This window comes from Sinocyclocheilus grahami, unplaced genomic scaffold (assembly GCF_001515645.1).
Source record: "Sinocyclocheilus grahami isolate Dianchi unplaced genomic scaffold, SAMN03320097.WGS_v1.1 scaffold562.1, whole genome shotgun sequence".
Lineage (NCBI taxonomy): Eukaryota > Metazoa > Chordata > Actinopteri > Cypriniformes > Cyprinidae > Sinocyclocheilus > Sinocyclocheilus grahami.
The window spans coordinates 110299-124680 of NW_015505741.1; the positions used below are offsets into that span (position 1 = coordinate 110299).

The 14382-nt window shown below is 39.6% G+C and overlaps 1 pseudogene; it reads right to left on the reverse strand.

The window, feature by feature from the left end:
- The window catches only part of LOC107556250 (ras-specific guanine nucleotide-releasing factor 1-like), a 47696-nt pseudogene extending 35012 nt beyond the window's left edge, over nt 1-12684 (reverse strand).
- Between the last annotated feature and the right edge of the window lie 1698 nt (nt 12685-14382).

Below are 14382 nucleotides of genomic sequence, written 5' to 3' on the forward strand. Positions count from 1 at the left end.
GCCCCCAGTCCCCTTCAACTCTCTCCTCCAAGCGAAATCACAATACTCACTCTTCACTGCTACACCAATGCCCGCCCCATCAAACGGCGTCGCCTCTGAACCTCCCCAAGTGGCTCACAACATCCAAGCGCAGATATTAGCAGGTGCAGACATCAATCTCTCTTCTATCCCTCCTGCTCACTTCCGACTCAAACCGTCAAATAGACTGCGGGGATTTCTCAGTCACTTTAAAAAACCCAAATCCTCTTTCATCACGACTACTTTCTTTTTCTGAGTTCACCATTGCATTTAGTCAGTTCACTGAGATCATCTGTTCAGCCTTCCCCCACAGGCGACGCAAACTCAATTATTATTTGTCAATCATAGCCGAGCTCACGTTGTCCTACGGAGGGGGGCATTTTTACATGTACCACAAGCTTTTTTCTGCAAAATGTGCAGTACGAGTCGCCCAATGGAACCAGTACCCTTACTGGGGCACACTCGATCCAGATCTCCACAGCCGGGTATTTTTAGGCAGCAGGAACATTTCTTGTGCGGTTTGTAGGTCAGTCACTCACTCCACCATGACTTGCCCACAAATCAACCCCTCTATACACTCATGCCCTGATACTTCCTCGGTGAAATCCACCAGCTACGTCCCAATATCCGCAACTACTGCAAACTCGGGTCCCGAGCAAACAGCCCCATCAGCAGCAGATAACAGGCAGTCATGCATCTCGTTCAACAGCGGGAGATGCATCAGACAGCGCTACCGCTACCTTCACATCTGCAGATTCTGCGGCGGAGCTCACGCCCACATCGTTTGTCCAGTGTACAAAGCTGTGAATAAAAAATTTAAAAATTACCTATTGACTCCGGTGCATATTTCTCGCCTGACCATCGAACTCGCTCACCGCCCATGCAGAGTCCGACATCGTAGACAACCTAATCAAAAAAGAAGTCAAGTCAGGCTTTATGATCGGCCCTTTCGATAAACCCCCCTTCTAAACGTTTCACGTCAGCCCCATCGGAGTGGCTACTAGGAAATTTTCAGGTAAGAAACGCCTAATAATTGATCTGTCATCACCACATAATTCCATGGTCCCAAGCATTAATAGCTTGATCCCTCTTGACAAATTTTCTCTCAAGTACCACGACATAGATCAGGCAGTTGAATTGATCAAAATTGCGGGTCGAGGAGTCTGGCTCACAAAAATAGACATAATTTCTGCCTTCAAAGTGATGCCTGTTCATCAGGACTCATGGCATTTGTTCGGTATACGATGGCTCGGGAAATTCTATTTCGCTGTCCGTTTAACCTTTGGATGCAGAAGCAGCCCCAAAATTTTCAATATGTTATCAGAAGCCGTTTGCTGGATCTTGTCCAATAATTATGCAATTCCTCACCTTATTCACCTCCTAGACGACTTTCTGGTCATTTCCCCTCCCGATGCAATCCCAGCTGCCCACATCCTCACAGTCCAAAATTTTTTTTCTGAGCTTGGGATCCCCATCACTCAGGAAAAAACCATGGGTCCCACTACATTCATCGAGTTCTTTGGCATCAACTTAGACTTAGAAATTTCAGCTCTCCCTGCCCAAGGAGAAGATTGATAGAATAATCCTTGTCTCCTCTACCCTCCTCACCAGCCCAAGCTGTTCTAAACGCGAACTCCTTTCTCTGCTCGGGCACTTAAACTTCGCAATGCGCATCATTCCCCAAGGCTGCCCTTTCATCTCGCATCTTCTCTCACTCGCGTCTTCGGTCCACGTGCTCGAGCACCTCATTCCCTCATCTCACGCATGCCGCGACGAACTTAAGTTATGGATAATGTTCCTTAAACAATGGAATGGCCTTTCCCTTTTCTATAACAACCTTGTTTCATCTCCAGTTGACATCCAACTATTTACAGACGCAGCTCCCTCAATTGGCTTCGGAGGTTTTTACCAAGGACGTTGGTTTGCGTCTCCATGGCCCCCCCAGCTGCAGGGCTCACCTCAGTCCTCAGCTTTTTTTGAGCTCTACCCCCTCGTGATAGCAGCCTTCCTGTGGGGGAATGAATGGGCTTCTAAAAGTATCTTAGTGCACTGCTACAACGAAGCAGCTGTTCAGTGTATTAATAAAGGCCGTTCTCATTCTTCCACCCTCATGCCTCTCCTTAGACGCTTAATATGGATCGCAGAATGCGACCAATTTATAATAATTGCCAAACACGTTCCAGGTTCAGAAAACCAAATTGCTGACTCTCTGTCTCGCTTTCTGTTTCAGAAATTCAGGACGCTGGCTCCAGAGGTGGACCAATTCCCAACTCCAGTACCTCACTATTCAGAATTAATATTCCCGTATTATGTACTCCCAGTCGGGTTTTCCTTTTCTCTCTCCCCACCCGGCGAGGCTTACCCGTCTGATGCAGTGATTCTCGATCTCCCGTCAGATGTCGGCGAGAGTACGCCCGGTTGGGCTTCTATACTTGCAGCCCGCAAGTGAGACTTATCCATCTGATGCCGTGAGTCTTGATCTCCCGTCGGATGTCGTGAGAGTCCTCCTTGCCATTCGGCCCAAAGCCTTTTTACCTTGCCAAACCGAGAGGACTCACACGTCCATCATCCTGAGTCTTGATCTCCAGTCGGAGGCTTTATGGGCCCTCTCGGTCAGCCATTTTGTCCTCTGCCTACTGATTAGTAGGGGCTTGTCAGCCAGTATGCCGACGCAGCGAGCTGTTCCAGTCGAGGCAACTCGAGCCCTTCTGGTAGGGCTATACAATCACGCTGCTCCTCCCCCATTGGCCGGTAGGGCTCACCCATTCCAACACTGTGAAATGTTCCCGTTGAGCATCGGCTCGAGCCTTCCCGACTGGGTGCCCCAAAACACGTTGTCCAATACCAGCAGCCGGTAGGGCCTACCCTTCCAACGCATAAGTCACTCCCACTGGAGTATGTAGGCTCTTTCGGCCTGCCAACCAGGCAACTTCTCAAACATTAGCCCTCGCCAGATCTCAGAGCTTATTTTGGGGGGGGGTGTACTCTAGGTTCAGGCCATTCCCGAGCTTGGAGCCCTTCCCCAGACATCACGCCAAATATGCATTACCATACTTTGGCTAATTATATGTAAGCGTGAACTCGTGAAATGTAGTTTATTCCTGTGATCAAAGCTAAGTTTTCAGGATCATTACTCCAGTCTTTAGTGTAACATGATCTTTCAGAAATCATTCTAATATGCTGATTTGCTGTTCAAGAAACATTTTTTAAATTATTATTATTATTATCAATATTTAAAACAGTTGAGTAAATTTTTTCAGGATTCTTGATGAATAGAAAGTTCTAAATATCAGCATTTATCTGAAATAAAAAATATTATGTAACATTATACACTATACCATTCAAACGTTTGGAGTCAGTATTTGTTTTTTTTTTGGGGGGGGGGGGGGGGGGGTGTTGATATAAATTAATACTTTTATTTAGCAAGGATGCTTTAAATTGATCAAAAGTGATGATAAAGACATTTATAATGTTACAAAAGATTGTAAGATGTAATGTCAAAAAAATGTAAGAATTTTTTTTTTATTTCAGATAAATGTTCTTTTCATTGAAGAAACCTGAAAAAATCTATTCAGCTGTTTTCAACATAATAATAATAATAAATGTTTTTTGAGCAGGAAATCTGAATATTAGAATGATTTCTCAAGGATCATACCTGGAGTAGTGATGGTAAAAATTCAGCTTTGAAATCACAGGAATAAATTATATTTTAAAATATATTCAAATAGAAAACAGTTATTTTACATAGTAAAAATATTTCAAATTCTTTTTGTTTTTGCTGTACTTTGGATCAAATAAATGCAGGCTTGGTGAGCAGAAGATACTTCTTTAAAAACATAAAACATCTTACTGTTCAAAAACTGGTAGTGTGTGTGTGTGTGTGTGTGTGTATATATATATATATATATATATATTCATATAATTTTTTCCTATAATTTATTTTATTTACCTTTAAGTAAATGTGTGTGTGTGTGTGTGTGTGTATATAATTATATACATTCACAGTTCTCAAATTCATTCATGTGTAACATTCTATAAAGCTTGACTGAGAGCAAGAGTAACTAAAGTGGGCGGGGCTTAACAGTCAATTGTTGTTGATCTCAGGTGCATTTAGGGATTGATCTAATTGACATACCAGTTTCCTGCACCATGCAGTGAATAATTGGAATGAAGTCTAAAAGTCTGTGGTTGACATGAAATCACTTAGAACCCATTATCAAGATGTTTACAGACTGGGATCTTGTTTTTACTGTAGACATTTTATGAAGCGCAGTACTGTATACTTGTTCAATAACTCTAATTCAATAACTTGTTGAATAATAACTAAGTCTAATTCACAGATCTGAACCAAAAACAAATCTGCAAACCAACAAACCTTAATAAATTCCCATCTTCACAATCTTTAAGATTGTGAAGATCTTTTAGATTTACCAAGATGGCGGCGCGGTCACACGCTGCGGCTTCTCTCTCTCCCGACAGAAAGGTGTTTTCGTGTTTTTTGTCTTGTGAGTCGCAGTGTTTTTGTATGTATTCATCGCGTCTATTTGTTTCTAAGCGCGCATATAGTCGTGAGTTTCTGCTCGATGTCGGCAGAACCACATATTTAGAGTTAAACTCTGCGCACGCCGAAGAGCTGCGGGATCTCGGTCTGCTCCGGAGGCCCACACCATCACCGACCCCCACTACTGCATCTCGCCCAATCCAATGGCCATTCTAAGACTGTTTTTCATCAACACTGCCCAGCTGATGTCTTGAAAAAATTACATGCTTATTAAAAAACTGATGCATGAAAAAAAAACATGGTAATTATTTGCTTTAAAGCCTTTTAAATTGCCCACATACGTTCATCCTGTCATGCTGATCTTTTAGACCTATGTCATATTGTTGAAATTCTCACGGTTGAAGTTGTTGGTTCTTTTACCTTTTCCTTTCTATGAGCAAGGTCAAGACTCTGCTAAACCAAAACTGCCTTCATTCTTTCAACTTACAGCTAAGTCATGTACAGGTGCATCTCAATAAATTAGAATGTCATGGAAAAGTTAATTTATTTCAGTAATTCAACTCAAATTGTGAAACTCGTATTAAATAAATTCAGTGCACACAGACTGAAGTAGTTTAAGTCTTTGGTTCTTTTAATTGTGATGATTTTGGCTCACATTTAACAAAAACCCACCAATTCACTATCTCAACAAATTAGAATACTTCATAAGACCAATAAAAATTTTTTTTTAGTGAATTGTTGGCCTTCTGGAAAGTATGTTCATTTACTGTACATGTACTCAATACTAGGTAGGGGCTCCTTTTGCTTTAATTACTGCCTCAATTCGGCATGGCATGGAGGTGATCAGTTGTGGCAATGCTGAGGTGGTATGGAAGCCCAAGTTTCTTTGACAGTGGCCTTCAGCTCATCTGCTTTTTCTGGTCTCTTGTTTCTCATTTTCCTCTTGACAATACCCCATAGATTCTCTATGGGGTTCAGGTCTGGTGAGTTTGCTGGCCAGTCAAGCACACCAACACCATGGTCATTTAACCAACTTTTGGTGCTTTTGGCAGTGTGAGCAGGTGCCAAATCCTGCTGGAAAATGAAATCAGCATCTTCAAAAAGCTGGTCAGCAGCTTCTTTGGCAATTAATGTTTGTGGCTTACCTTCCTTGTAAAGTCCCCATGATTGTGTAGCCTAGTGAACCAAACTGAGAGACCATTTTGAAGGCTCAGGAAACATTTGCAGGTGTTTTGAGTTGATTAGCTGATTGGCATGTCATCATATTCTAATTTGTTGAGATTTTTGTTAAACGTGAGCCAAAATCATCACAATTAAAAGAACCAAAGACTTAAACTAGTTCAGTCTGTGTGCATTGCATTTATTTAATACACGAGTTTCACAATTTGAGTTGAATTACTGAAATAAATGAACTTTTCCACGACATTCTAATTTGAGATGCACCTGTATATTCACACACCTAACTGACTCATATGTTTTTTAGCGTATATACACATGCTCTCACACACACAATAAACATCAATGTGTGATCAATCAAGTGTTTTAAAGTCGCAATATAAAGAACAATTTAAAAAATATTTGCATAAAATGTTCACAAAACCAAATTAATTACAAGATAAATCAAACCAAATGTGCTTCAAGCCTACAAATTAGAAAACTGCAACTATTACAAAATCAGATAATGGAGCATAAGTTGCTTCAAATAATGTATATGACATTCAAAAATGATTGCGCTTATCTTTAAGCACTGTCAAACAAAACAAAGGAACTGTAAATAACACATTATGAAAGTTGCTGTATAATGAATGAGTTCAGACAGGTCCTTTCACATTCTTTCATCAGACACCCATATATCCCTATTCTGCAACCTATTACCTGTCACATCAGCCTTTGCTAAATTAAGTGAACCATGGTTTTGGGAAAGGAAATGGCCTGTAAAGGAATAAAAGTGTACCACCATGACTGTTACAAGTCAAATCCATAATGCACACCCTTAGCTAGATGTATGCTCTATTTTTTGCATCATTCTTCATGTTCCCACACCTCTGTAAAGGACCAATTTTATTATGTCAGTCTTGAGCACTAACACAAGTGCAGTCTGCAAGCAGACCAAAATAGCAAGCATCAGTAAGTCTACATGCACAGGCTCATTCTGTTGAGCTGCAAAAATGCAGCTGTTCCCAAAAGAGAGATGAGTGTTTTGCTATAAATGGGCCCTGACCCCTCAGAGGTACTGAACAGAACAAATTTAGCCCAAACAGCGTTAGCATTAATGAAGGAGGCGCAACGCACTGCTGCATGCTCCCGCAACACATACACACACACACCATCTCTCCAACCACTCTTTTTCTCATGCAAATAGGAGTTGCCATAGGAACCATGGGCTAAAATGCAGATATATTAAAGTAGGGCCAATAAATGAATGGTAGAGCAGAGTGATTGGTATGTAAATACAATGACAATGAAAGGAAAGGTAGCGGGATGGTTTTCAATAAAACACAAATTTGTGTTGAATACACCAATACGCACATTTCCCAGAAGCACCTTTGTGCTGAATAAATGCTTTTTTAGATTAGTGAATAACATCTAAGAACACTGCAGTGTTCCAAAAAAATTTTGATTAGAAATTAAAATGGATGTGGGGACCGGTCTGCAAATTGTGCATCTCACACTGAATTGGGCTGATTTTTTTTCCTAAAAAAGGAAGTAAATATACACCTGTGTAGCACCAAACTCTAGATTAAATAGAGTGTCCCACTTTTTCGCTCCTGTTTCTGTGAGTTGGCACACCTGGAGAAAGAGAAGAACTGTATAATGCTAAATATGAATATGGAACGAACACTATATTAAGATCATAAGAGGTTACAAGAACGTCATTAGGTCCACAGACTTTAGATAAGATCTAATGAAGGATCTGGAATAAACAGGAAAAAAATGTAGGGATGTGGGGATTTAACATGCTTTAATCCATGACCATGGATCTTTTTTCTTGAAATAAAAAAGTATAGGTCTTTATTTGACAATTGCAGCTCCAAAGACTAAAGTACAATAAACAAACAAAAAAAAAAATGTATAACTAAGGCATTTCTCTTTCAGATCAGTTCAAAAGACCAAAAAAAAAGCCCCTTGTTCAAGTGATAATTGCGTGGTTTGAATTATGACACATTCTGTATTATGACATATATCTGAGTGAAAAAGATTATCAAAAAAGGAAAGAAATGTAGAGCAGGACTAAAAAAATCACTCACAATAAGATCAATGACATCGATTTAGACAATAGATTTTATATAAAAAAAGATTAAAGTCTTTATTTTTGGGTAACCCTTTCCCTTTAAGACACTGACATTTTTTTAAATTATGAAGTTAATGAAATCATCGAAATCACATGAAAAAAAGAAGTGTGCTTACTCAAGACTCATGAATTGCAATAGACATTACTATGTAATTCACTATCTGCTCCATTAAATATATAAATGTGTATGTGGAAGACCGATGAAAGCATCTATATTGGCTGCTCTGCTCAAGGCAAGTATTAGCAGTAACGCAGGCATCTTACATTATTTCCTTTTCGGTGAAAACCCAAAGCTTGCCAGTGTAAAATTATTTATGCAAATGAGATACACTGAATGAGGTTACAGTGTGCATGCCTAATATAAAGGATGAAGTGTGCGTGACTCTGTCAAACACTGAGTCGTTGATTGTTAGGTAACGTTGCACTAACTACGCTCTGTTCTTTAGAGGATGACAGACATGCACAGCATCAAACTCCATGCCGCATCCTGCTTTGTCAGCACAGGGACAGCTGTTCACAGGAAGGTCTTAGACTTTTGTTGAATTGCGGTCGTTACACACAGAGATGAGCACTGCAGGCTGAAGACACAGCCAAGGTGTAACATCTTCAGCTATGTCAGTTTCCATCACTGGCTAGTAGTCAAAAGTCGTGCTTGTAAAACAAAGAAGAACTGATGCAGCATTTCTGATATTTTCTTTCAGGATCACGTGATAAACCGTCCTAACCACTGTTCACTTTAGATTGCCATGTAGTTGCAGTGATTAAGTGGCTGCTGCTGAAAATTAAAGGTGCACTCAGTAAGTTTTTGTTTACATTTTAATGGATTTTATACTGACACCAATAGGTTCACAGTTTTTGTTTTTGCTCCTTTTTGTCAATAATTATCATTTATTTCATGCACGCATCTATAAAATCCACATTCTTGGACTACATCCCAACACATTTTGTGCGTTGTTAGGGGTTCGTGCTGGTGCGCAGTATGTCTCTCCCTCTATAATGCAGTGCTGCTGTCTTAGCCTGAGACATTTTGGTGTTGTGCTGGCCATGGCCACCACTTGACGTCCTGCCGTTTGTCCTCACTCTGTGTAGCTGTGGGTCATCACTTCAACATGGACCGCTTGAGTGGACATTTTATTTTTCCACTCGTACTGATTCTTTTTGGACTGTCTAGTGAATCACAGACATTATTGTCACCATGAACTTACATGTTTATAGTTTATAAGCACAAAAGTGTTTAAAAAAATAAAATGATTAATATTAATACAGTACTATTATTGTTATTATTAGTAACCAGGTCCAATTGAATTCAACAGTCGTGTTCCTGAAGCAAAACAACACATTCATTTTCTCCATTGGGGAACTGATTTAACGATAACTTTGAAGACAGATTGACTGTGAGTTATGAGGCTGTTGATTATTTTTGTTGAAGCTATTAGCCCACATCACATATAACTACATTACCTATGATTCCGCAAAAAAAAAAAAAAATGCGACCAATCAGAGAATCACAACAAGCAGGACATAATTGAGTCTTCTCTACACACTCTCAAATGACTTGTAATATAATTTGTCATATTTAACAACATCTTTAAATAAGTGGTTTTATATGTATCTATTGTTTTGATATATGTAATTTGCAATGCTTCATGGGATTGTAGCCTACTTCCTTCCCTCATTAAAGCAATTAAAGGGATAGTTCACCCAAAAATGAAAATTCTGTCATTAATTACTCAGCCTCATGTGGTTTCAAACCCGTAAGACCTTCATTCATCTTCGGAAAACAAATTAAGATATTTTTGATGGAAGCTGAGAGCTGTCTGTCCCTGCATAAACAGCAACGCAACTGAAATGTTCCCAAGTCCAGAAACGTAGCAAGGAGATCTGTAAAATAATCCATGTGACATCAGGGGTTCAACCGCAACTATACGAAGCTACGAGAATACTGTTTGTGCGCAAAAGAAAAACAAATACAGACTTTATTCAACAATTCGTCTCCTCCGCATCACCCTGTAGCGCCATTTTGGAGAGTATCAGCTGGACGTAAACAACGTATGCTGTTCTGTGTCAGCTGCGCCACGCCGGATCTGTTTCCTACGTTGTTGTGATTTGATCTGAACGAAAACAGAAAAACGCAGCTGACACAGAACAACATACGTTGTTTACGTCCAGCGGATATTCTCCAAAATGGCACCAGGGTGATGCGGAGTAGATGAGTTGTTGAATAAAGTCGTTTTTTTGTTTTTTTGCGCACACAAAAAGTATTCTCGTAGCTTTGTATAATTGCGGATGAACCCCTGATGTCACATGGATTATTTTACAGATCTCCTTGCTACGTTTCTGTCTGGGAACATTTCAGTTGCGTTGCTGTCTATGCAGGGTCAGACAGCTCTCAGCTTCCATCAAAAATATCTTCATTTGTGTTCCGAAGATGAACGAAGGTCTTACGGGTTTGAAACGACATGAGAGTGAGTAATTAATGACAGAATTTTCATTTTTGGGTGAACTAGGCCTAACCCTTTAAGTTCAGTTTTGTATGTTTGTCTGACTTTTGCTTCAAATTCTGTTTTTTGTGAGCTGGCTGGTCAGGTTTAAGGCTTTTAACAAATACTTTTTTATAAAATCCCTCTCCAGAAAAAAAGTGGGTGGGCTCTGTTGCATTCCATTGCATGCCACTGTTGGTCATGTGATCTCAACATGGTGGCCTCCATTAGAAGACCATCCGATCCATGTACAATAAAGCAGCTTTTCTTATATAAGTGATGACAAATAACCTTTTAATCATATTTGTCAGAAACTCGTTTTATTATATCTAACACATTTTAAGAAGTAAACAAACAAAACAAAACAAAACTGAGTGCACCTTTAATTTAGGCTACGTCATCTACACGTTTTTATAGTAGCATAAAGCTATTTTCTGGTCAAAATAATAATTCATATTCACTCTGAACTCACGCAAGGTTGGCACAAACCACATAACATTGTTATAACTATGTTTCAGTAACAATAAATAGACAAACTACTTAAAAAGGATAATATGACATATTTGAAGGAGTCACAAGGTTTAGCCTAATCAGCAGCATCTCTGTGTTGGATCACAATAACTCGAATAAAGAACATTAAATGCTGCACAGCACCTTTTCAGACGCCCAAACAGTGTCTTGTGAACATAAAGTTCACTTTTGGGAACGATATGTTATTAAACACGTTGTGAAGAAGCAGTTGCCAAGGTAGGATGCTATTAATATCAGCGCGGGAATTAAATCAATACGTCAAACTGACTGCGATTCTACGCCAGTTTTCCGCATGATGGCGACTCTGAGGTTTATAAAGTGCTTCTCTAGCGTCGTTTTCTCTCTTGTGCCAGGCAGAGAGCGGAACAGTCGAAACTTAAATGTCTCGGAGGAGAAACGCTGATAAATAACATCCTTTTTCCTGGAAAGCTAAACGGATATCAAACGATGAAAGACACTGAACTTAAATCGGCGAACTGTTGACTGCCGTTAGCGTGAGACTGACAAACAAGTTTCTGCATAAACCGCTGTGCTACTGAAATAATTATGTCATTCCCTCTCCTTCATGTTGTTATATATTCTGTGATAGATAAAGGGAGATGATTGGCGTAATGCATAGGGGACTCGCAGCATCAGTCTCCATTCGCTTTCATTGCGTCTTGTTTCATTAAATGATAGTGACTGGTGACTGAAGCTGTCTTTTTGAGTTCCACAGACGATAAAGTCATACAGGTTTGAAACAACATGAGGTTGAGTACATGACAGCATTTTGATTGTTTGGATGAACTATACTTTAATGGCAAAAAACATATAGCTAATATTTTTTATTCATTTCTAATTTATGTAAACACAAGGAATCTATCTATGAATAAGTATACGCATATCATGTAACCTATCCGATGGTTTTAAACACAGTAATGTCATCTCGCAGAAAAAAAGATGCTCATTTCCAAGGAAAAAAAAGTAGACATGACGGATCAACCCTATTAAACAAACACACGGAATATCAGGTGCAAAAAAATCTCCGAGCACCGAGCAGAGCAGCAGATGCCTGATGGTGAAATTGTTGGTTGTCTCGACGAGCGCATGCTCATCATCTTTACGCATAAAACAAACCCCAGTCGCTGCTGGCTTGAAACAGAATGCCCGTTTTTAGTTGCTTTACCCCAAAAGTAACTCTATTCTAAGGCTCTGCATCAGCATTACAGAAGTATGAAGCAAAGTTGTCGTTCCGTTTGTTTCGTACCTGTTTTTCTAAGCACTCCTTGGCTGACAGTGAAGGTTTGGGTGAGGGCGACCTGTCACACACACATCCCTCCAACAGGTATAATCCCGAGGGTCGCGAACTCGACTCGCTCTCAAAATAAAAAAGCATATTTTGCAACAGAGCAAACCACTTGGTGTGCCATTTTGTGTTGTCGGAGCTCTTTTTGCTTAAGCAGCCTCGCCTCGTGCCGTCTTTCTTTGCCAAAAGACCCAGGTAGGTGACATGACCGTCATTAAGTCGAATTCCCTTCTGCATTTTTGTGAAGAAGATGCTGGTTTTGGGGGAAAAGGCTTGTTTCGGTCCTTACATCTTCTTAGCGCCAGATCCCCGAGCAGACGGGCACTTTCTGGATTAGAAACGAAGCCTGGCACGTTCTGCCCATCCACTGCAATCACCGCCTTGGCATGAAGTAGGGAAGACGCGCAGAGAAAAACGAAGAATGCCAAACTGTACCATCGTAATGTTGTCGAATGCGTTCAGGCTTTGGAAAAAGACACCGAAATGCCTCCCGTTACCTCTTCTGTGACGCAGTGAGCGGGGAGAATTAGGCTAGAGTGTATGCGAGTGATGGTTTGTCGCGTTCTCCCGTGAAATTCTCTATAAACCAGCGCGCGCTCTCACTGCTGAATGAGGCAGTGGCGTCACGTGACCAGCGTTCAGAACCTCGGACAGTGAGACGAACGTACTTTTGCAGTCACTTGAGTTCATTTTAGATCTGTTGCACAGATGATGACAGATTGCTTCATGCGAGGAAAAACCCTCTTGAACCTGTATTGCATTTAAATGTGTTACCAGTTACACTAAGCGTAGCACATAGCTAATCTGCATCTGAAGTGGCACATGAACCATGAACGGTGCGTTTCAATGCTATAGAGGCGCATAATAGGCTATAGCTTATTTAAAATCGCAGAAATTTTAAAGGGAAGAAATAATGCTACGAAAAGTAATGTTAGGAGAGGCTGTGCTAAATTGCGATAATATAGTCACTGTTATGATTTTCATTAGGCACTGCAGGAAAATTCTTAGCCATACATTCACAATAATGTACCCTATTTTGAGTGCCGTATTGCTTTTAATATAAAACCCTACACAATCAAAATATTTAGGACCAGATTTTGCAATAAAAAGTCATTAAAATAAACAAAACGTGGCACACTCTGGCTAGAATGCCCCCCCCCCACACACACAAAAAAACGTTAGGCCTCCACACTTGTTTCAACCCAACTTTGGGTCAAATATGGACTAACCCAACTTTTGGGTAAATGTAAAAATGAAAAGGGGTCATATGATGTTGCTAAAAAGAACATTATTTTGTGTATTTGGTGTAATGAAATGTGTTTATGCGGTTTAAGGTTAAAAAAACACATTATTTGTCAAACCTGCTTTAAAACCCAGCTACACAACTCTAGCTGTATAACTTTACAACAGCAACACTGCTTTAACAAAAAAGCTAAACTTATTTGATATCACAACAACAACAAAAAAAATGCTGTCTAATCGCTCTCGTGGTACTTGTGTTTTATTAGGAGAAGCACAACAGTTCTTCTGTGGCTTTATAGGTAATATTTTCACGTACACAATTTAGCAAAATCAGACAATATTGTGTCTAATATATACCACAATATTAACTTCCTATTATTGAATTGTTGTAAATAAATGTCACATTTGCAACTGGTCAGTGTTCAAAAAATGCTGGGAAATCACTACATGTAGCCCTACAAGAGTGATTACTGATAAACAGTCTGGAAAAAAGAAGGTCACGTTTTAGAGAAGAAAAAAATCCCCCACTGACTTTCAAAGCTGCAACAGAGTAACGACTTTCTACTTCAAGGACCTTGAGAGAAATGTAGTGGAGTGAAAATACAATATTTGTCTTTCAAATGTAGTGAAGTTAAAGTCATAAGTTCCCAGAAAAAATAATACTCAAGTAAAGTACCGTTACTCAAAAAGTGTACCTAAGTACAATACTCAAGTAAATGTACTTAGTTACTGTCCACCTCTGCTTGTAACACTCCAAAGAGAGGAAAAATTTAAATCGCATCATATGACCCCTTTAACCCAATGGTTGGGTTAGTCCATATTTGACCCAAAGTTGGGTTGAAACAATCCAGCATTTTTTAGAGTGTACTCAACAAATAACGATTTATTGCTAACAGGCATTTTACATTACCACCGCCACTGTACTGACTAATCAGAAGTAAGCACTAGAACTTGTTGAAACTATAACACATGAATATATATATATATATATATATATATATATATATATATATATATATATATATATATATAT